Below are 21,122 nucleotides of genomic sequence, written 5' to 3' on the forward strand. Positions count from 1 at the left end.
TTTGCATGTATGAGGCCCCAGGTTTAATCCCCGGAATCTCCAACTTAATTGGTTTGTTTTGTACAAAAATGCAAAAAAAACCAAAAACAAAACGCAATTAACCCCTTCAATCCCAGGGGTTTTTGGTACCTCAAAGCCCAGAGCAATTTTGCCATTTTTGGGGTATGTCGGTTTAGCGATGATTCTCTTCTCCTGTGAATAGTGTACCCATATAAACTATATATTGTTTTTTCAAGGAGAGATAGAGCTTTCGTTTGATACCATAGTTGGATGATAAAATAAAAAGTTCTTTCCTGCTATAGCTATACATTTTGACTTCTTGCCTTATTTAGCTAACCGAAATGAGGCAAGAATGAATAAACAACCTGTGTGTGATGTCATCAGTCCACTAGCTGTCCTGTCGTTGGGATGTAGCTCAGTGGTAGAGCGCACGCTTCGCATGTGTGAGGCTGAGTGCAAATAGTGAGCCATGTGTCTGCTGCTTGGAGAGGAAAAATACATAGAGTGGTTTCCGACCCTCTTTAAAAGCCCACAGTAGGGGATGTAGCTCAGTGGTAGAGCGCATGCTTTGCATGTATGAGGCCCCGGGTTCAATCCCCGGCATCTCAAACTTAATTGCTTAGTTTTGTACAAAAACGTAAAAAAAAAAACCAACGCAATTAATGTACTGGGAAAAATACACAACAAAGAGCCAAACCCATGCGCAATTTCAGTGGCAAATTGTCGAAGATTGGAAGAAAAAGAGTGAGCTGACTTCCCCCTATCTATGTCATTGTAATAAGTTTCGTCTCCATCTTTAATATAAGTGAAGGCGAAAAAATTGCCAAGCTTCTTAAATCTGTCTACGAAAGAACAAAAAATAGTAATAATAATCTTGTGAATTATGATTTGATCCAGTGGCAGCAGAGCGAGCAAAACCAGGAAGGGAATTCAGGAAAGCCAGGCCTGCACTGGAAGCTCTCCTAAAGAACGAATAAATAAAAAGTGATTTTTAGGCAGAAGAGCCATATTTTTGTTCTTTTCTGCTATAGCTATACATTTCGACTTCTTTCCTTATTTAGATAACCGAAATGAGGCAAGAATGAATAAACAACCTGTGTGTGATGTCATCAGTCCACCAGCCACCGTATTGTGGGGATGTAGCTCAGTGGTAGAGCGCACGCTTCGCATGTGTGAGGCCCCGGGTTCAATCCCCGGTATCTCCAGCATCGTTTTAGTCATAAAATGATGTACAAAAAAAATAAGAATTACATTTTTAATGCAGAAAAAAGCCTAGTGTCACTGAAGCTTTGGTGCCACGGCCTCCGGGAGTGAGAATTGAGTGCCAGCCTCCTTACTACAGACTATGGTCCTTTGTACAGAGTGCCATATTTCCCCAAGTAAAAGAGACTCTAAAGACTGTGGAGTTTGCACAGATTTGGTGTTTCTGCATTTTGGAAGGGGGTTTATGGGTGTTTTACTCTCCGTCGGGTCAGGACTTACAGGACAGAGACCTCTATGGTCAGTATGTGTACCTGGATCTGATCTCCAGCAGGTTTCAGCCAGAAGTCAGGGAACCGCCGTGTTTGAGTGCCAGCCTCCTTACTACAGACTATGGTCCTTTGTACAGAGTGCCATATTTCCCCAAGTAAAAGAGACTCTAAAGACTGTGGAGTTTGCACAGATTTGGTGTTGCTGCATTTTGGAAGGGGGTTTATGGGTGTTTTACTCTCCGTCGGGTCAGGACTTACAGGACAGAGACCTCTATGGCCAGTATGTGTACCTGGATCTGATCTCCAGCAGGTTTCAGCCAGAAGTCAGGGAACCGCCGTGTTTCCCATCCTCCCCACAGACTACAATAGCGACCCCCTGCTGCGCTGAGGTGGGCTGAGTGCAAATACTGAGCCATGTGTCTGCTGCTTGGAGAGGAAAAATACATAGAGTGGTTTCCGACCCCCTACAAAAACCAACGGTAGGAGATGTAACTCAAAGGTAGAGCGTATGCTTTGCATGTATGAGGCCCCAGGTTTAATCCCCGGCATCTCCAACTTAATTGCGCAATTTCAGTGGCAAATTGTCGAAGATTGGAAGAAAAAGAGTGAGCTGACTTCCCCCTATCTATGTCATTGTAATAAGTTTCGTCTCCATCTTTAATATAAGTGAAGGCGAAAAAATTGCCAAGCTTCTTAAATCTGTCTACGAAAGAACAAAAAATAGTAATAATAATCTTGTGAATTATGATTTGATCCAGTGGCAGCAGAGCGAGCAAAACCAGGAAGGGAATTCAGGAAAGCCAGGCCTGCACTGGAAGCTCTCCTAAAGAACGAATAAATAAAAAGTGATTTTTAGGCAGAAGAGCCATATTTTTGTTCTTTTCTGCTATAGCTATACATTTCGACTTCTTTCCTTATTTAGATAACCGAAATGAGGCAAGAATGAATAAACAACCTGTGTGTGATGTCATCAGTCCACCAGCCACCGTATTGTGGGGATGTAGCTCAGTGGTAGAGCGCACGCTTCGCATGTGTGAGGCCCCGGGTTCAATCCCCGGTATCTCCAGCATCGTTTTAGTCATAAAATGATGTACAAAAAAAATAAGAATTACATTTTTAATGCAGAAAAAAGCCTAGTGTCACTGAAGCTTTGGTGCCACGGCCTCCGGGAGTGAGAATTGAGTGCCAGCCTCCTTACTACAGACTATGGTCCTTTGTACAGAGTGCCATATTTCCCCAAGTAAAAGAGACTCTAAAGACTGTGGAGTTTGCACAGATTTGGTGTTTCTGCATTTTGGAAGGGGGTTTATGGGTGTTTTACTCTCCGTCGGGTCAGGACTTACAGGACAGAGACCTCTATGGTCAGTATGTGTACCTGGATCTGATCTCCAGCAGGTTTCAGCCAGAAGTCAGGGAACCGCCGTGTTTGAGTGCCAGCCTCCTTACTACAGACTATGGTCCTTTGTACAGAGTGCCATATTTCCCCAAGTAAAAGAGACTCTAAAGACTGTGGAGTTTGCACAGATTTGGTGTTTCTGCATTTTGGAAGGGGGTTTATGGGTGTTTTACTCTCCGTCGGGTCAGGACTTACAGGACAGAGACCTCTATGGCCAGTATGTGTACCTGGATCTGATCTCCAGCAGGTTTCAGCCAGAAGTCAGGGAACCGCCGTGTTTCCCATCCTCCCCACAGACTACAATAGCGACCCCCTGCTGCGCTGAGGTGGGCTGAGTGCAAATACTGAGCCATGTGTCTGCTGCTTGGAGAGGAAAAATACATAGAGTGGTTTCCGACCCTCTACAAAAACCAACGGTAGGAGATGTAACTCAAAGGTAGAGTGTATGCTTTGCATGTATGAGGCCCCAGGTTTAATCCCCGGAATCTCCAACTTAATTGGTTTGTTTTGTACAAAAATGCAAAAAAAACCAAAAACAAAACGCAATTAACCCCTTCAATCCCAGGGGTTTTTGGTACCTCAAAGCCCAGAGCAATTTTGCCATTTTTGGGGTATGTCGGTTTAGCGATGATTCTCTTCTCCTGTGAATAGTGTACCCATATAAACTATATATTGTTTTTTCAAGGAGAGATAGAGCTTTCGTTTGATACCATAGTTGGATGATAAAATAAAAAGTTCTTTCCTGCTATAGCTATACATTTTGACTTCTTGCCTTATTTAGCTAACCGAAATGAGGCAAGAATGAATAAACAACCTGTGTGTGATGTTATCAGTCCACTAGCTGCCCTGTCGTTGGGATGTAGCTCAGTGGTAGAGCGCACGCTTCGCATGTGTGAGGCTGAGTGCAAATAGTGAGCCATGTGTCTGCTGCTTGGAGAGGAAAAATACATAGAGTGGTTTCCGACCCTCTTTAAAAGCCCACAGTAGGGGATGTAGCTCAGTGGTAGAGCGCATGCTTTGCATGTATGAGGCCCCGGGTTCAATCCCCGGCATCTCAAACTTAATTGCTTAGTTTTGTACAAAAACGTAAAAAAAAAAAAAAACGCAATTAATGTACTGGGAAAAATACACAACAAAGAGCCAAACCCATGCGCAATTTCAGTGGCAAATTGTCGAAGATTGGAAGAAAAAGAGTGAGCTGACTTCCCCCTATCTATGTCATTGTAATAAGTTTCGTCTCCATCTTTAATATAAGTGAAGGCGAAAAAATTGCCAAGCTTCTTAAATCTGTCTACGAAAGAACAAAAAATAGTAATAATAATCTTGTGAATTATGATTTGATCCAGTGGCAGCAGAGCGAGCAAAACCAGGAAGGGAATTCAGGAAAGCCAGGCCTGCACTGGAAGCTCTCCTAAAGAACGAATAAATAAAAAGTGATTTTTAGGCAGAAGAGCCATATTTTTGTTCTTTTCTGCTATAGCTATACATTTCGACTTCTTTCCTTATTTAGATAACCGAAATGAGGCAAGAATGAATAAACAACCTGTGTGTGATGTCATCAGTCCACCAGCCACCGTATTGTGGGGATGTAGCTCAGTGGTAGAGCGCACGCTTCGCATGTGTGAGGCCCCGGGTTCAATCCCCGGTATCTCCAGCATCGTTTTAGTCATAAAATGATGTACAAAAAAAATAAGAATTACATTTTTAATGCAGAAAAAAGCCTAGTGTCACTGAAGCTTTGGTGCCACGGCCTCCGGGAGTGAGAATTGAGTGCCAGCCTCCTTACTACAGACTATGGTCCTTTGTACAGAGTGCCATATTTCCCCAAGTAAAAGAGACTCTAAAGACTGTGGAGTTTGCACAGATTTGGTGTTTCTGCATTTTGGAAGGGGGTTTATGGGTGTTTTACTCTCCGTCGGGTCAGGACTTACAGGACAGAGACCTCTATGGTCAGTATGTGTACCTGGATCTGATCTCCAGCAGGTTTCAGCCAGAAGTCAGGGAACCGCCGTGTTTGAGTGCCAGCCTCCTTACTACAGACTATGGTCCTTTGTACAGAGTGCCATATTTCCCCAAGTAAAAGAGACTCTAAAGACTGTGGAGTTTGCACAGATTTGGTGTTTCTGCATTTTGGAAGGGGGTTTATGGGTGTTTTACTCTCCGTCGGGTCAGGACTTACAGGACAGAGACCTCTATGGCCAGTATGTGTACCTGGATCTGATCTCCAGCAGGTTTCAGCCAGAAGTCAGGGAACCGCCGTGTTTCCCATCCTCCCCACAGACTACAATAGCGACCCCCTGCTGCGCTGAGGTGGGCTGAGTGCAAATACTGAGCCATGTGTCTGCTGCTTGGAGAGGAAAAATACATAGAGTGGTTTCCGACCCCCTACAAAAACCAACGGTAGGAGATGTAACTCAAAGGTAGAGCGTATGCTTTGCATGTATGAGGCCCCAGGTTTAATCCCCGGCATCTCCAACTTAATTGCGCAATTTCAGTGGCAAATTGTCGAAGATTGGAAGAAAAAGAGTGAGCTGACTTCCCCCTATCTATGTCATTGTAATAAGTTTCGTCTCCATCTTTAATATAAGTGAAGGCGAAAAAATTGCCAAGCTTCTTAAATCTGTCTACGAAAGAACAAAAAATAGTAATAATAATCTTGTGAATTATGATTTGATCCAGTGGCAGCAGAGCGAGCAAAACCAGGAAGGGAATTCAGGAAAGCCAGGCCTGCACTGGAAGCTCTCCTAAAGAACGAATAAATAAAAAGTGATTTTTAGGCAGAAGAGCCATATTTTTGTTCTTTTCTGCTATAGCTATACATTTCGACTTCTTTCCTTATTTAGATAACCGAAATGAGGCAAGAATGAATAAACAACCTGTGTGTGATGTCATCAGTCCACCAGCCACCGTATTGTGGGGATGTAGCTCAGTGGTAGAGCGCACGCTTCGCATGTGTGAGGCCCCGGGTTCAATCCCCGGTATCTCCAGCATCGTTTTAGTCATAAAATGATGTACAAAAAAAATAAGAATTACATTTTTAATGCAGAAAAAAGCCTAGTGTCACTGAAGCTTTGGTGCCACGGCCTCCGGGAGTGAGAATTGAGTGCCAGCCTCCTTACTACAGACTATGGTCCTTTGTACAGAGTGCCATATTTCCCCAAGTAAAAGAGACTCTAAAGACTGTGGAGTTTGCACAGATTTGGTGTTTCTGCATTTTGGAAGGGGGTTTATGGGTGTTTTACTCTCCGTCGGGTCAGGACTTACAGGACAGAGACCTCTATGGTCAGTATGTGTACCTGGATCTGATCTCCAGCAGGTTTCAGCCAGAAGTCAGGGAACCGCCGTGTTTCCCATCCCCCCCACAGACTACAATAGCGACCCCCTGCTGCGCTGAGGTGGGCTGAGTGCAAATACTGAGCCATGTGTCTGCTGCTTGGAGAGGAAAAATACATAGAGTGGTTTCCGACCCCCTATAAAAACCAACGGTAGGAGATGTAACTCAAAGGTAGAGCGTATGCTTTGCATGTATGAGGCCCCAGGTTTAATCCCCGGCATCTCCAACTTAATTGCTTAGTTTTGTACAAAAACGCCAAAAAAAAAAACAACGCAATTAATGTACTGAAAAAAAATAAGAATTACATTTTTAATGCAGAAAAAAGCCTAGTGTCACTGAAGCTTTGGTGCCACGGCCTCCGGGAGTGAGAATTGAGTGCCAGCCTCCTTACTACAGACTATGGTCCTTTGTACAGAGTGCCATATTTCCCCAAGTAAAAGAGACTCTAAAGACTGTGGAGTTTGCACAGATTTGGTGTTTCTGCATTTTGGAAGGGGGTTTATGGGTGTTTTACTCTCCGTCGGGTCAGGACTTACAGGACAGAGACCTCTATGGCCAGTATGTGTACCTGGATCTGATCTCCAGCAGGTTTCAGCCAGAAGTCAGGGAACCGCCGTGTTTCCCATCCTCCCCACAGACTACAATAGCGACCCCCTGCTGCGCTGAGGTGGGCTGAGTGCAAATACTGAGCCATGTGTCTGCTGCTTGGAGAGGAAAAAAACATAGGGTGGTTTCCGACCCCCTACAAAAACCAACGGTAGGAGATGTAACTCAAAGGTAGAGCGTATGCTTTGCATGTATGAGGCCCCAGGTTTAATCCCCGGCATCTCCAACTTAATTGGCTTGTTTTGTATAAAAATGCAAAAAAACCCAAAAACAAAACGCAATTAACCCCTTCAATCCCAGGGGTTTTTGGTACCTCAAAGCCCAGAGCAATTTTGCCATTTTTGGGGTATGTCGGTTTAGCGATGATTCTCATTTTTAATGCAGAAAAAAGCCTAGTGTCACTGAAGCTTTGGTGCCACGGCCTCCGGGAGTGAGAATTGAGTGCCAGCCGCTTTACTACAGACTATGGTCCTTTGTACAGAGTGCCATATTTCCCCAAGTAAAAGAAACTCTAAAGACTGTGGAGTTTGCACAGATTTGGTGTTTCTGCATTTTGGAAGGGGGTTTATGGGTGTTTTACTCTCCGTCGGGTCAGAACTTACAGGACAGAGACCTCTATGGCCAGTATGTGTACCTGGATCTGATCTCCAGCAGGTTTCAGCCAGAAGTCAGGGAACCGCCGTGTTTGAGTGCCAGCCTCCTTACTACAGACTATGGTCCTTTGTACAGAGTGCCATGCATCTCCAACTTAATTGGCTTGTTTTGTACAAAAATGCAAAAAAACCCAAAAACAAAACGCAATTAACCCCTTCAATCCCAGGGGTTTTTGGTACCTCAAAGCCCAGAGCAATTTTGCCATTTTTAGGGTATGTCGGTTTAGCGATGATTCTCTTTTCCTGTGAATAGTGTACCCATATAAACTATATATTGTTTTTTCAAGGAGAGATAGAGCTTTCGTTTGATACCATAGTTGGATGATAAAATAAAAAGTTCTTTCCTGCTATAGCTATACATTTTGACTTCTTGCCTTATTTAGCTAACAGAAATGAGGCAAGAATGAATAAACAACCTGTGTGTGATGTTATCAGTCCACTAGCTGCCCTGTCGTTGGGATGTAGCTCAGTGGTAGAGCGCACGCTTCGCATGTGTGAGGCTGAGTGCAAATAGTGAGCCATGTGTCTGCTGCTTGGAGAGGAAAAATACATAGAGTGGTTTCCGACCCTCTTTAAAAGCCCACGGTAGGGGATGTAGCTCAGTGGTAGAAGAGCCATATTTTTGTTCTTTTCTGCTATAGCTATACATTTCGACTTCTTGCCTTATTCCTGTGAATAGTGTACCCATATAAACTATATATTGTTTTTTCAAGGAGAGATAGAGCTTTCGTTTGATACCATAGTTGGATGATAAAATAAAAAGTTATTTCCTGCTATAGCTATACATTTTGACTTCTTGCCTTATTTAGCTAACCGAAATGAGGCAAGAATGAATAAACAACCTGTGTGTGATGTCATCAGTCCACAAGCTACCCTATTGTGGGGATGTAGCTCAGTGGTAGAGCGCACGCTTCGCATGTGTGAGGCCCCGGGTTCAATCCCCAGCGTAGTTTTAGTCATAAAATGATGTACAAAAAAAATAAGAATTACATTTTTAATGCAGAAAAAAGCCTAGTGTCACAGAAGCTTTGGTGCCACGGCCTCCGGGAGTGAGAATTGAGTGCCAGCCTCCTTACTACAGACTATGGTCCTTTGTACAGAGTGCCATATTTCCCCAAGTAAATGAGACTCTAAAGACTGTGGAGTTTGCACAGATTTGGTGTTTCTGCATTTTGGAAGGGGGTTTATGGGTGTTTTACTCTCCGTCGGGTCAGGACTTACAGGACAGAGACCTCTATGGCCAGTATGTGTACCTGGATCTGATCTCCAGCAGGTTTCAGCCAGAAGTCAGAGAACCGCCGTGTTTGAGTGCCAGCCTCCTTACTACAGACTATGGTCCTTTGTACAGAGTGCCATATTTCCCCAAGTAAAAGAGACTCTAAAGACTGTGGAGTTTGCACAGATTTGGTGTTTCTGCATTTTGGAAGGGGGTTTATGGGTGTTTTACTCTCCGTCGGGTCAGGACTTACAGGACAGACACCTCTATGGCCAGTATGTGTACCTGGATCTGATCTCCAGCAGGTTTCAGCCAGAAGTCAGGGAACCGCCGTGTTTCCCATCCTCCCCACAGACTACAATAGCGACCCCCTGCTGCGCTGAGGTGGGCTGAGTGCAAATACTGAGCCATGTGTCTGCTGCTTGGAGAGGAAAAATACATAGAGTGGTTTCCGACCCTCTACAAAAACCAACGGTAGGAGATGTAACTCAAAGGTAGAGTGTATGCTTTGCATGTATGAGGCCCCAGGTTTAATCCCCGGAATCTCCAACTTAATTGGTTTGTTTTGTACAAAAATGCAAAAAAAAACAAAAAAAAACCGCAATTAACCCCTTCAATCCCAGGGGTTTTTGGTACCTCAAAGCCCAGAGCAATTTTGCCATTTTTGGGGTATGTCGGTTTAGCGATGATTCTCTTCTCCTGTGAATAGTGTACCCATATAAACTATATATTGTTTTTTCAAGGAGAGATAGAGCTTTCGTTTGATACCATAGTTGGATGATAAAATAAAAAGTTCTTTCCTGCTATAGCTATACATTTTGACTTCTTGCCTTATTTAGCTAACCGAAATGAGGCAAGAATGAATAAACAACCTGTGTGTGATGTTATCAGTCCACTAGCTGCCCTGTCGTTGGGATGTAGCTCAGTGGTAGAGCGCACGCTTCGCATGTGTGAGGCTGAGTGCAAATAGTGAGCCATGTGTCTGCTGCTTGGAGAGGAAAAATACATAGAGTGGTTTCCGACCCTCTTTAAAAGCCCACGGTAGGGGATGTAGCTCAGTGGTAGAGCGCATGCTTTGCATGTATGAGGCCCCGGGTTTAATCCCCGGCATCTCAAACTTAATTGCTTAGTTTTGTACAAAAACGTAAAAAAAAAAAACAACGCAATTAATGTACTGGGAAAAATACACAACAAAGAGCCAAACCCATGCGCAATTTCAGTGGCAAATTGTCGAAGATTGGAAGAAAAAGAGTGAGCTGACTTCCCCCTATCTATGTCATTGTAATAAGTTTCGTCTCCATCTTTAATATAAGTGAAGGCGAAAAAATTGCCAAGCTTCTTAAATCTGTCTACGAAAGAACAAAAAATAGTAATAATAATCTTGTGAATTATGATTTGATCCAGTGGCAGCAGAGCGAGCAAAACCAGGAAGGGAATTCAGGAAAGCCAGGCCTGCACTGGAAGCTCTCCTAAAGAACGAATAAATAAAAAGTGATTTTTAGGCAGAAGAGCCATATTTTTGTTCTTTTCTGCTATAGCTATACATTTCGACTTCTTTCCTTATTTAGATAACCGAAATGAGGCAAGAATGAATAAACAACCTGTGTGTGATGTCATCAGTCCACCAGCCACCGTATTGTGGGGATGTAGCTCAGTGGTAGAGCGCACGCTTCGCATGTGTGAGGCCCCGGGTTCAATCCCCGGTATCTCCAGCATCCTTTTAGTCATAAAATGATGTACAAAAAAAATAAGAATTACATTTTTAATGCAGAAAAAAGCCTAGTGTCACTGAAGCTTTGGTGCCACGGCCTCCGGGAGTGAGAATTGAGTGCCAGCCTCCTTACTACAGACTATGGTCCTTTGTACAGAGTGCCATATTTCCCCAAGTAAAAGAGACTCTAAAGACTGTGGAGTTTGCACAGATTTGGTGTTTCTGCATTTTGGAAGGGGGTTTATGGGTGTTTTACTCTCCGTCGGGTCAGGACTTACAGGACAGAGACCTCTATGGTCAGTATGTGTACCTGGATCTGATCTCCAGCAGGTTTCAGCCAGAAGTCAGGGAACCGCCGTGTTTGAGTGCCAGCCTCCTTACTACAGACTATGGTCCTTTGTACAGAGTGCCATATTTCCCCAAGTAAAAGAGACTCTAAAGACTGTGGAGTTTGCACAGATTTGGTGTTTCTGCATTTTGGAAGGGTGTTTATGGGTGTTTTACTCTCCGTCGGGTCAGGACTTACAGGACAGAGACCTCTATGGCCAGTATGTGTACCTGGATCTGATCTCCAGCAGGTTTCAGCCAGAAGTCAGGGAACCGCCGTGTTTCCCATCCTCCCCACAGACTACAATAGCGACCCCCTGCTGCGCTGAGGTGGGCTGAGTGCAAATACTGAGCCATGTGTCTGCTGCTTGGAGAGGAAAAATACATAGAGTGGTTTCCGACCCCCTACAAAAACCAACGGTAGGAGATGTAACTCAAAGGTAGAGCGTATGCTTTGCATGTATGAGGCCCCAGGTTTAATCCCCGGCATCTCCAACTTAATTGGTTTGTTTTGTGCAAAAAAAACCAAAAACAAAACGCAATTAACCCCTTCAATCCCAGGGGTTTTTGGTACCTCAAAGCCCAGAGCAATTTTGCCATTTTTGGGGTATGTCGGTTTAGCGATGATTCTCTTTTCCTGTGAATAGTGTACCCATATAATCTATATATTGTTTTTTCAAGGAGAGATAGAGCTTTCGTTTGATACCATAGTTGGATGATAAAATAAAAAGTTCTTTCCTGCTATAGCTATACATTTTGACTTCTTGCCTTATTTAGCTAACCGAAATGAGGCAAGAATGAATAAACAACCTGTGTGTGATGTTATCAGTCCACTAGCTGTCCTGTCGTTGGGATGTAGCTCAGTGGTAGAGCGCACGCTTCGCATGTGTGAGGCTGAGTGCAAATAGTGAGCCATGTGTCTGCTGCTTGGAGAGGAAAAATACATAGAGTGGTTTTCCGACCCTCTTTAAAATCCCTCGGTAGGGGATGTAGCTCAGTGGTAGAGCGCATGCTTTGCATGTATGAGGCCCCGGGTTCAATCCCCGGCATCTCAAACTTAATTGCTTAGTTTTGTACAAAAACGTAAAAAAAAAAAACAACGCAATTAATGTACTGGGAAAAATACACAACAAAGAGCCAAACCCATGCGCAATTTCAGTGGCAAATTGTCAAAGATTGGAAGAAAAAGAGTGAGCTGACTTCCCCCTATCTATGTCATTGTAATAAGTTTCGTCTCCATCTTTAATGTAAGTGAAGGCGAAAAAATTGCCAAGCTTCTTAAATCTGTCTACGAAAGAACAAAAAATAGTAATAATAATCTTGTGAATTATGATTTGATCCAGTGGCAGCAGAGCGAGCAAAACCAGGAAGGGAATTCAGGAAAGCCAGGCCTGCACTGGAAGCTCTCCTAAAGAACGAATAAATAAAAAGTGATTTTTAGGCAGAAGAGCCATATTTTTGTTCTTTTCTGCTATAGCTATACATTTCGACTTCTTTCCTTATTTAGATAACCGAAATGAGGCAAGAATGAATAAACAACCTGTGTGTGATGTCATCAGTCCACCAGCCACCGTATTGTGGGGATGTAGCTCAGTGATAGAGCGCACGCTTCGCATGTTTGAGGCCCCGGGTTCAATCCCCGGTATCTCCAGCATCGTTTTAGTCATAAAATGATGTACAAAAAAAATAAGAATTACATTTTTAATGCAGAAAAAAGCCTAGTGTCACTGAAGCTTTGGTGCCACGGCCTCCGGGAGTGAGAATTGAGTGCCAGCCTCCTTACTACAGACTATGGTCCTTTGTACAGAGTGCCATATTTCCCCAAGTAAAAGAGACTCTAAAGACTGTGGAGTTTGCACAGATTTGGTGTTTCTGCATTTTGGAAGGGGGTTTATGGGTGTTTTACTCTCCGTCGGGTCAGGACTTACAGGACAGAGACCTCTATGGCCAGTATGTGTACCTGGATCTGATCTCCAGCAGGTTTCAGCCAGAAGTCAGGGAACCGCCGTGTTTCCCATCATCCCCACAGACTTCAATAGCAACCCCCTGCTGCGCTGAGGTGGGCTGAGTGCAAATACTGAGCCATGTGTCTGCTGCTTGGAGAGGAAAAATACATAGAGTGGTTTCCGACCCTCTACAAAAACCAACGGTAGGAGATGTAACTCAAAGGTCGAGCGTGTGCTTTGCATGTATGAGGCCCCAGGTTTAATCCCCGGAATCTCCAACTTAATTGGTTTGTTTTGTACAAAAATGCAAAAAAAAACAAAAACAAAACGCAATTAACCCCTTCAATCCCAGGGGTTTTTGGTACCTCAAAGCCCAGAGCAATTTTGCCATTTTTGGGGTATGTCGGTTTAGCGATGATTCTCTTCTCCTGTGAATAGTGTACCCATATAAGAGAATTGAGTGCCAGCCTCCGGGAGTGAGAATTGAGTGCCAGCCTCCTTACTACAGACTATGGTCCTTTGTACAGAGTGCCATATTTCCCCAAGTAAAAGAGACTCTAAAGACTGTGGAGTTTGCACAGATTTGGTGTTTCTGCATTTTGGAAGGGGGTTTATGGGTGTTTTAGTCTCCGTCGGGTCAGGACTTACAGGACAGAGACCTCTATGGCCAGTATGTGTACCTGGATCTGATCTGCAGCAGGTTTCAGCCAGAAGTCAGGGAACCGCCGTGTTTGAGTGCCAGCCTCCTTACTACAGACTATGGTCCTTTGTACAGAGTGCCATATTTCCCCAAGTAAAAGAGACTCTAAAGACTGTGGAGTTTCCGACCCTCTACAAAAACCAACGGTAGGAGATGTAACTCAAAGGTAGAGCGTATGCTTTGCATGTATGAGGCCCCAGGTTTAATCCCCAGCATCTCCAACTTAATCGGCTTGGTTTGTACAAAAATGGAAAAAAAAACAAAAAAAAAAACGCAATTAACCCCTTCAATCCCAGGGGTTTTTGGTACCTCAAAGCCCAGAGCAATTTTGCCATTTTTGGGGTATGTCGGTTTAGCGATGATTCTCTTTTCCTGTGAATAGTGTACCCATATAAACTATATATTGTTTTTTCAAGGAGAGATAGAGCTTTCGTTTGATACCATAGTTGGATGATAAAATAAAAAGTTATTTCCCGCTATAGCTATACATTTTGACTTCTTGCCTTATTTAGCTAACCGAAATGGGGCAAGAATGAATAAACAACCTGTGTGTGATGTTATCAGTCCACTAGCTGCCCTGTCGTTGGGATGTAGCTCAGTGGTAGAGCGCACGCTTCGCATGTGTGAGGCTGAGTGCAAATAGTGAGCCATGTGTCTGCTGCTTGGAGAGGAAAAATACATAGAGTGGTTTCCGACCCTCTTTAAAAGCCAACGGTAGGGGATGTAGCTCAGTGGTAGAGCGCATGCTTTGCATGTATAAGGCCCCGGGTTCAATAAAAAGTGATTTTTAGGCAGAAGAGCCATATTTTTGTTCTTTTCTGCTATAGCTATACATTTCGACTTCTTTCCTTATTTAGATAACCGAAATGAGGCAAGAATGAATAAACAACCTGTGTGTGATGTCGTCAGTCCACCAGCCCCCCTATTGTGGGGATGTAGCTCAGTGGTAGAGCGCATGCTTCGCATGTGTGAGGCCCCAGGTTCAATCCCCGGTATCTCCAGCATAGTTTTAGTCATAAAATGATGTACAAAAAAAATAAGAATTACATATTTAATGCAGAAAAAAGCCTAGTGTCACTGAAGCTTTGGTGCCACGGCCTCCGGGAGTTAGAATTGAGTGCCAGCCTCCTTACTACAGACTATGGTCCTTTGTACAGAGTGCCATATTTCCCCAAGTAAAAGAGACTCTAAAGACTGTGGAGTTTGCACAGATTTGGTGTTTCTGCATTTTGGAAGGGGGTTTATGGGTGTTTTACTCTCCGTCGAGTCAGGACTTACAGGACAGAGACCTCTATGGCCAGTATGTGTACCTGGATCTGATCTCCAGCAGGTTTCAGCCAGAAGTCAGGGAACCGCCGTGTTTCCCATCCTCCCCACAGACTACAATAGCGACCCCCTGCTGCGCTGAGGTGGGCTGAGTGCAAATACTGAGCCATGTGTCTGCTGCTTGGAGAGGAAAAATACATAGAGTGGTTTCCGACCCTCTACAAAAACCAACGGTAGGAGATGTAACTCAAAGGTAGAGCGTATGCTTTGCATGTATGAGGCCCCAGGTTTAATCCCCGGAATCTCCAACTTAATTGGTTTGTTTTGTACAAAAATGCAAAAAAAACCAAAAACAAAACGCAATTAACCCCTTCAATCCCAGGGGTTTTTGGTACCTCAAAGCCCAGAGCAATTTTGCCATTTTTGGGGTATGTCGGTTTAGCGATGATTCTCTTTTCCTGTGAATCGTGTACCCATATAATCTATATATTGTTTTTTCAAGGAGAGATAGAGCTTTCGTTTGATACCGTAGTTGGATGATAAAATAAAAAGTTCTTTCCTGCTATAGCTATACATTTTGACTTCTTGCCTTATTTAGCTAACCGAAATGAGGCAAGAATGAATAAACAACCTGTGTGTGATGTTATCAGTCCACTAGCTGTCCTGTCGTTGGGATGTAGCTCAGTGGTAGAGCGCACGCTTCGCATGTGTGAGGCTGAGTGCAAATAGTGAGCCATGTGTCTGCTGCTTGGAGAGGAAAAATACATAGAGTGGTTTCCGACCCTCTTTAAAAGCCTACGGTAGGGGATGTAGCTCAGTGGTAGAGCGCATGCTTTGCATGTATGAGGCCCTGGGTTCAATCCCCAGCATCTCCAACTTAATTGTTTAGTTTTGTACAAAAACGCCAAAAAAAAAAAGCAACGCAATTAATGTACTGGGAAAAATACACAACAAAGAGCCAAACCCATGCGCAATTTCAGTGGCAAATAGTCGAGGATTGGAAGAAAAAGAGTGAGTTGACTTCCCCCTATCTATGTCATTGTAATAAGTTTCGTCTCCATCTTTAATATAAGTGAAGGGGAAAAAATTGCCAAGCTTTTTAAATCTGTCTACGAAAGAACATAAAAATAGTAATAATTATCTTGTAAATTATGATTTGATCCAGTGGCAGCAGAGCGAGCAAAAGCAGGAAGGGAATTCAGGAAAGCCAGGCCTGTACTAGAAGCTCTCCTAAAGAACGAATAAATAAAAAGTGATTTTTAGGCAGAAGAGCCATATTTTTGTTCTTTTCTGCTATAGCTATAAATTTGACTTCTTGCCTTATTTAGATAACCCTAAGGAGGCAAGAATTAATAAACAACCTGTGTGTGATGTCATCCATCCACTGGCTGACCATCATCATACCCCCAACATACTAATTCATTCCAATACTCAACCACAATCATTATCCCCCAACCACCATATTCATACCCCCATCATCATATTCCTCCCCACCATCATTTCTATCCCCTACCATTATCAACCCATATTGCACAACAATCATCCACCTCTATCTTCATGTTCCCTAGCATAAATTCTCATCATCTCTATACCTATTCTTTATTTCCCCATCATCTAAATACCCTTCCCTAAGCATACCCTCTTCATATTCATACAATATTTAACAATACTGTTCATTAATTCATTCAATTTAACACAATGGCGTGACTAGAAACCAAAGGAACCCATTATGAAAATCCCCCCCAACTTCATAGAAAACATTTACCACAGTTCCACCTTTGCCCCAAACAGTTGTGAGTGCCACCTTTGCCCACAAAGACCTTGTCTGAGCCCTCACACAGCTTATTTGTGCATTTTTTACCTCCTCTGCAGCTTTGTCTCAGACATTCTCCAACTGTACTTCTGCCAGTCACCACCACACCGGACATGATGTCATATCTGAGTTAAGGGTGATATCAAGGCAGAGAGCGTGAGGGGAAAGGAGATGATTGCACCATTGGCATTGAGAAAAACTTGAGGGAATGTTAGTATTGAAGGAGGGGAAAATGAGAAGTACGGTTTTGGATAGACTGAGTTTTAGGAATCGGCAAGGTCACTGGAAAAAAGTAGTAGTAGTAGGAGGAGGCAAAGCGAGAGACCAAGATAGGAAGTATAGTGGTTAGAGAGAAGGAAGAGAAGTTACTGAGAATTAGTGAGAGAGCACTGCGTGGGTAAGGGAGTAAATATGCTGTGTGAGATCAAAGGAGGAGGTAATGGAAAGAAATTTCGAAGCAACGGGACCCAAATGGGTGCTTACTGGTATGACAGAATGTCAGGAACCAATTTTTTGCTGCCTGAACCATGGGTTTTTTATACCTGTGGTGTTTACATCTGCAACCACTAGTGGCCACTCTCCATCCTCTGGAGCACTCAGAACTCAGGTGTGCCTTGTTACCTGGGTTGAGCCCTAGTCTACATCCAGCTGGGCCTTGTTACCTGGATTGCCCTGCCTTTATGAACCTGCCCTGCCCTTCAGTGAGGGCCTTTGTATTGAAGTCTATGGACCTTCCTGCTGTGGCTCTGCACCTGTACTGTTCCTGGTTCCCTGCTTTGTGTCCTGATCAAGTGGATTCCCTGCTTTGTGTCCTTCCAAGTGGACTCCCTGCTTTGTGTCCTTCCAAGCGGGCTGTGTGCCTTTTGTACCCTTCCAAGCGGGCTGTGTGCCTTTCGTACCCTTCCAAGCGGGCTGTGTGCCTTTCGTGCCCTTCCAAGCGGGCTGTGTGCCTTTCGTGCCCTTCCAAGCGGGCTGTGTGCCTTTCGTGCCCTTCCAAGCGGGCTCTCTGTCTGTCGTGCCCTTCCTAGCGGGCTCTCTGTCTGTCGCGCCCTTCCAAGCGGGCTCCCTGCCAAAAGACTTATTACCTGTATTTTATTTTGCCATACGTCCGGTTACTTGCTTAGACTATATTACCCTTATTTGCTGGTCCTGTTATATACATGACCCATGCACTACACATTATCATTACGGCACTGTGTATAAACTGTTCGAACACCAAATAAATGACACGGAGGCACATTGGATTTAGAATTGGCCACGGCATTTATTTACTAAATGCCGCGACATTGTTTATTACTCCAAATTTAACAGTATTAAAGAAATGTACACGTCCTAAAATTCTGAATTTAAAACTGAACCGACCATAACTTAATGGTCCTATTGACGACACCAGCCCCGCCAGATACCACCGGTCGTTGTAAAACTCAGGACACGATGGGTCGGGGCAATAAACACCTTGAATGTAGAAAACCTGTATGGGCATCACTCTGACATCTAACATCTAACACAACATGAATGTATGCCCATACCACAAACTAGATCAAGGTCTAAAAACCTCTGGATCACTCCGCCAGATCCCAACGCAATCCAATGCAGCCGTCCTCCGCTGAACTCCTAGACTCGGGGAGGGAGGGCGGGAATCTTCTCTCCTCTGTATATCAGTTTGAAATAATAAATATGGTTATTTTCACATAAATTTATACAGTATATTTTCCCTCCAAAATAAATCCCACCCAGGTGATACTGAGTCGCTGACCGATGTTTGACCCCAAATCCTTCCCCAGTTCCTTCCTGAGTGCATGGCTGGGTCATGTAACCCCTTCTGCCTATACGTCTCCAGGGGTCTCTTGAAATACACTGCATTACCTGGATTTCTGTTTGTGGTGTCTTTGTTTGCATAATCATGCACCGTGGGTTACATACTGAACCCCAAGTATCCTGTGCGCATGAGCTCCTACCTGACCTGATCACCCGAGTCCTGACAGAATACAAAGGCCATTACAAGGAGTCTGCGGGGTTACTTTCAGTCTTCAAAGTCATAGGAGAATGCTTGCTTGAACTGTGCAAATCATTAATGCAAATCTGGGACTCCAACTCCAATCACTCTCATGAAGACCATTCACCTACACCTGCTACATCACCTGAGAAATCCAACAAGCCTGTTACCAGTATTAAAAAGGAATCTCCTAGGAAATCTAGGAAACGTGAACCCCTTACCACAACCGAATTACAACAAAGGCGTGATGAGGAATCTTGCTTTTACTGTGGCAAAAAGGGACACTGGATCACCCAATGTCCTCTGAAACCAGCTAAACCCACTGCAACCCACACCAACAAACCCCAGGAACCTGCATGTGACAACAGCAACGCATCAAAGCTGGAGCACACCCTATCTCTTCCCCAACCTGGTGATCCTTGGGTTAACCAATCCACAGTACCTGGCACTTCTGCGTCATCTGTAGCCATGTCGGATGACCTCCAGACCATCTCTGATGAAACAGACTGGTCTGATTTGGACAGCGTGTCTTCAGATGCTTCTGTTGCTGATACAACAGACACACCTGCAATTGATAACCCCACGGCTGTTTGTGCAGTTGGGACCACCACTCCCATTACTCCCAGGAATAAGAATCATAGACCCCAAACAGCAAAACACTCTTTAGGGGCTCCTGGTTACATCCTAGCATCTGACGGGACGATTGTGCATAGTAAAGAACTTAACCATTACGAGCAACAGCTGCGTGAACAGAAGTCTGTTAAGCCTGCCACTCCAGCCTTGAACCAGTGCAGTTCGGGTACTACCCCCCTGCCCCCAGAGGTGCCCTGGGTACAGGGCAGCTTCGTGACCCCTGGTGCATGGACAGCCAAGAAAGAGAGAGTATGGAACAGTGCCATCATGTCTATGCATCCAATACCACTATGTCTTACAACTGCACTGCAGATGACCTTTCCTCAGACTGCGTCATTTCCTCTAACGGAACTGTAGTACGAAAGGAGGACCTGCACGTATTTGAAAAAGCTCTACGTGCTAGGGCTAAGAATTCTTACCACAGGTTTTGATACTGCCTCTCTACAGTCCCAGGAGCACCCGGAGGCTGCTCCTTGGGGAGGGGGTACTGTCAGGAACCAATTTTTCGCTGCCTGAACCATGGGTTTTTTATACCTGTGGTGTTTACATCTGCAACCACTAGTGGCCACTCTCCACCCTCTGGAGCACTCAGAACTCAGGTGTGCCTTGTTACCTGGGTTGAGCCCTAGTCTACATCCAGCTGGGCCTTGTTACCTGGATTGCCCTGCCTTTATGAACCTGCCCTGCCCTTCAGTGAGGGCCTTTGTATTGAAGTCTATGGACCTTCCTGCTGTGGCTCTTCACCTGTACTGTTCCTGGTTCCCTGCTTTGTGTCCTGATCAAGTGGATTCCCTGCTTTGTGTCCTGATCAAGTGGATTCCCTGCTTTGTGTCCTTCCAAGTGGACTCCCTGCTTTGTGTCCTTCCAAGCGGGCTGTGTGCCTTTTGTACCCTTCCAAGCGGGCTGTGTGCCTTTTGTACCCTTCCAAGCGGGCTGTGTGCCTTTCGTACCCTTCCAAGCGGGCTGTGTGCCTTTCGTACCCTTCCAAGCGGGCTGTGTGCCTTTCGTACCCTTCCAAGCGGGCTGTGTGCCTTTCGTACCCTTCCAAGCGGGCTGTGTGCCTTTCGTACCCTTCCAAGCGCGCTGTGTGCCTTTCGTACCCTTCCAAGCGGGCTGTGTGCCTTTCGTACCCTTCCAAGCGGGCTGTGTGCCTTTCGTACCCTTCCAAGCGGGCTGTGTGCCTTTCGTGCCCTTCCAAGCGGGCTCACGTTCGGTTACTTGCTTAGACTATATTACCCTTATTTGCTGGTCCTGTTATATACATGAAATACACTGCGTTACCTGGATTTCTGTTTGTGGTGTCTTTGTTTGCATAATCATGCACCGTGGGTTACATACTGAACCCCAAGTATCCTGTGCGCATGGGCTCCTACCTGACCTGATCACCCGAGTCCCGACACAGAATGAACATCAGAGGAGAGAATGTCTAGAAGCAATGGAGAGAAGTGATCAAGAAAGATATTAGCACGAGAAGGGGTGTATATAGAACAGCAATATGTGACAAGATGGTCGATTAAATAGCTGGATAGGAGTGATGGAGCACAGGGGACAGGTTAAAAAGTGCACGTTGTCTTCCTGTCATCAAGTCTGGGAGTGAGAGGTGAAGGTCACCATATGAAAGAGCAGCGGGTTAGCAAGGTTTCCGAAAAGAAAAGATACAAGGAACAAGCAATGAAGTGACCATGTATGGCTGTTAGTTTGTTATACACAACACATGCATTCCAGAGAACAAAAGTAAAAGGAGGGCAAGGTGAGTGCCAGGGTATATCGATGAGGTTTCTGGAACCTTCAGTGGCAGAGGACAGGGGTTTGAGGAGATATCCCCTGCTGCTAAAAATAGAAGAAGAGAGAGAATGAGAGAAGGTCAAAGTCAGTTCAGATATAAAGGGATGGCTTGTTAGGTATTTACCAATTGATTACTTACTCAATAATAAAATTAGACACATGAGAGAGAGGGGAAGATAGCTAACAGGGTACTAATAATAAATATAGACGAATCATACAACATACAAATTAATGATACTGACGCAAAACGTGGAATCCCTAAATAATT

At 44.5% G+C, this 21,122-nt stretch overlaps 12 non-coding genes across 12 annotated transcripts; all 12 read left to right on the forward strand.

The window, feature by feature from the left end:
* The first annotated feature begins 537 nt into the window (after positions 1-537).
* Positions 538-609, forward strand: TRNAA-UGC (transfer RNA alanine (anticodon UGC)). The gene has a single exon. It is a non-coding gene; the product is annotated as a tRNA-Ala (tRNA).
* Positions 610-1,133: 524 nt separating this feature from the next.
* On the forward strand, positions 1,134-1,205 carry TRNAA-CGC (transfer RNA alanine (anticodon CGC)). Its single transcript has one exon. It is a non-coding gene; the product is annotated as a tRNA-Ala (tRNA).
* A 1,261-nt stretch (positions 1,206-2,466) lies between these two features.
* On the forward strand, positions 2,467-2,538 carry TRNAA-CGC (transfer RNA alanine (anticodon CGC)). The gene has a single exon. It is a non-coding gene; the product is annotated as a tRNA-Ala (tRNA).
* A 1,316-nt stretch (positions 2,539-3,854) lies between these two features.
* TRNAA-UGC (transfer RNA alanine (anticodon UGC)) lies at positions 3,855-3,926 on the forward strand. The gene has a single exon. It is a non-coding gene; the product is annotated as a tRNA-Ala (tRNA).
* A 524-nt stretch (positions 3,927-4,450) lies between these two features.
* Positions 4,451-4,522, forward strand: TRNAA-CGC (transfer RNA alanine (anticodon CGC)). Its single transcript has one exon. It is a non-coding gene; the product is annotated as a tRNA-Ala (tRNA).
* Positions 4,523-5,783: 1,261 nt separating this feature from the next.
* On the forward strand, positions 5,784-5,855 carry TRNAA-CGC (transfer RNA alanine (anticodon CGC)). Its single transcript has one exon. It is a non-coding gene; the product is annotated as a tRNA-Ala (tRNA).
* A 3,866-nt stretch (positions 5,856-9,721) lies between these two features.
* On the forward strand, positions 9,722-9,793 carry TRNAA-UGC (transfer RNA alanine (anticodon UGC)). Its single transcript has one exon. It is a non-coding gene; the product is annotated as a tRNA-Ala (tRNA).
* Positions 9,794-10,317: 524 nt separating this feature from the next.
* Positions 10,318-10,389, forward strand: TRNAA-CGC (transfer RNA alanine (anticodon CGC)). The gene has a single exon. It is a non-coding gene; the product is annotated as a tRNA-Ala (tRNA).
* A 1,309-nt stretch (positions 10,390-11,698) lies between these two features.
* Positions 11,699-11,770, forward strand: TRNAA-UGC (transfer RNA alanine (anticodon UGC)). Its single transcript has one exon. It is a non-coding gene; the product is annotated as a tRNA-Ala (tRNA).
* Positions 11,771-12,294: 524 nt separating this feature from the next.
* On the forward strand, positions 12,295-12,366 carry TRNAA-CGC (transfer RNA alanine (anticodon CGC)). The gene has a single exon. It is a non-coding gene; the product is annotated as a tRNA-Ala (tRNA).
* Positions 12,367-14,290: 1,924 nt separating this feature from the next.
* Positions 14,291-14,362, forward strand: TRNAA-CGC (transfer RNA alanine (anticodon CGC)). The gene has a single exon. It is a non-coding gene; the product is annotated as a tRNA-Ala (tRNA).
* A 1,068-nt stretch (positions 14,363-15,430) lies between these two features.
* On the forward strand, positions 15,431-15,502 carry TRNAA-UGC (transfer RNA alanine (anticodon UGC)). The gene has a single exon. It is a non-coding gene; the product is annotated as a tRNA-Ala (tRNA).
* The last annotated feature ends 5,620 nt before the right edge of the window (positions 15,503-21,122 follow it).

Source organism: Sceloporus occidentalis, unplaced genomic scaffold (genome assembly GCF_023333645.1).
Source record: "Sceloporus occidentalis isolate IW3139 unplaced genomic scaffold, rSceOcc1.0.p SCAF_25, whole genome shotgun sequence".
NCBI lineage: Eukaryota > Metazoa > Chordata > Lepidosauria > Squamata > Phrynosomatidae > Sceloporus > Sceloporus occidentalis.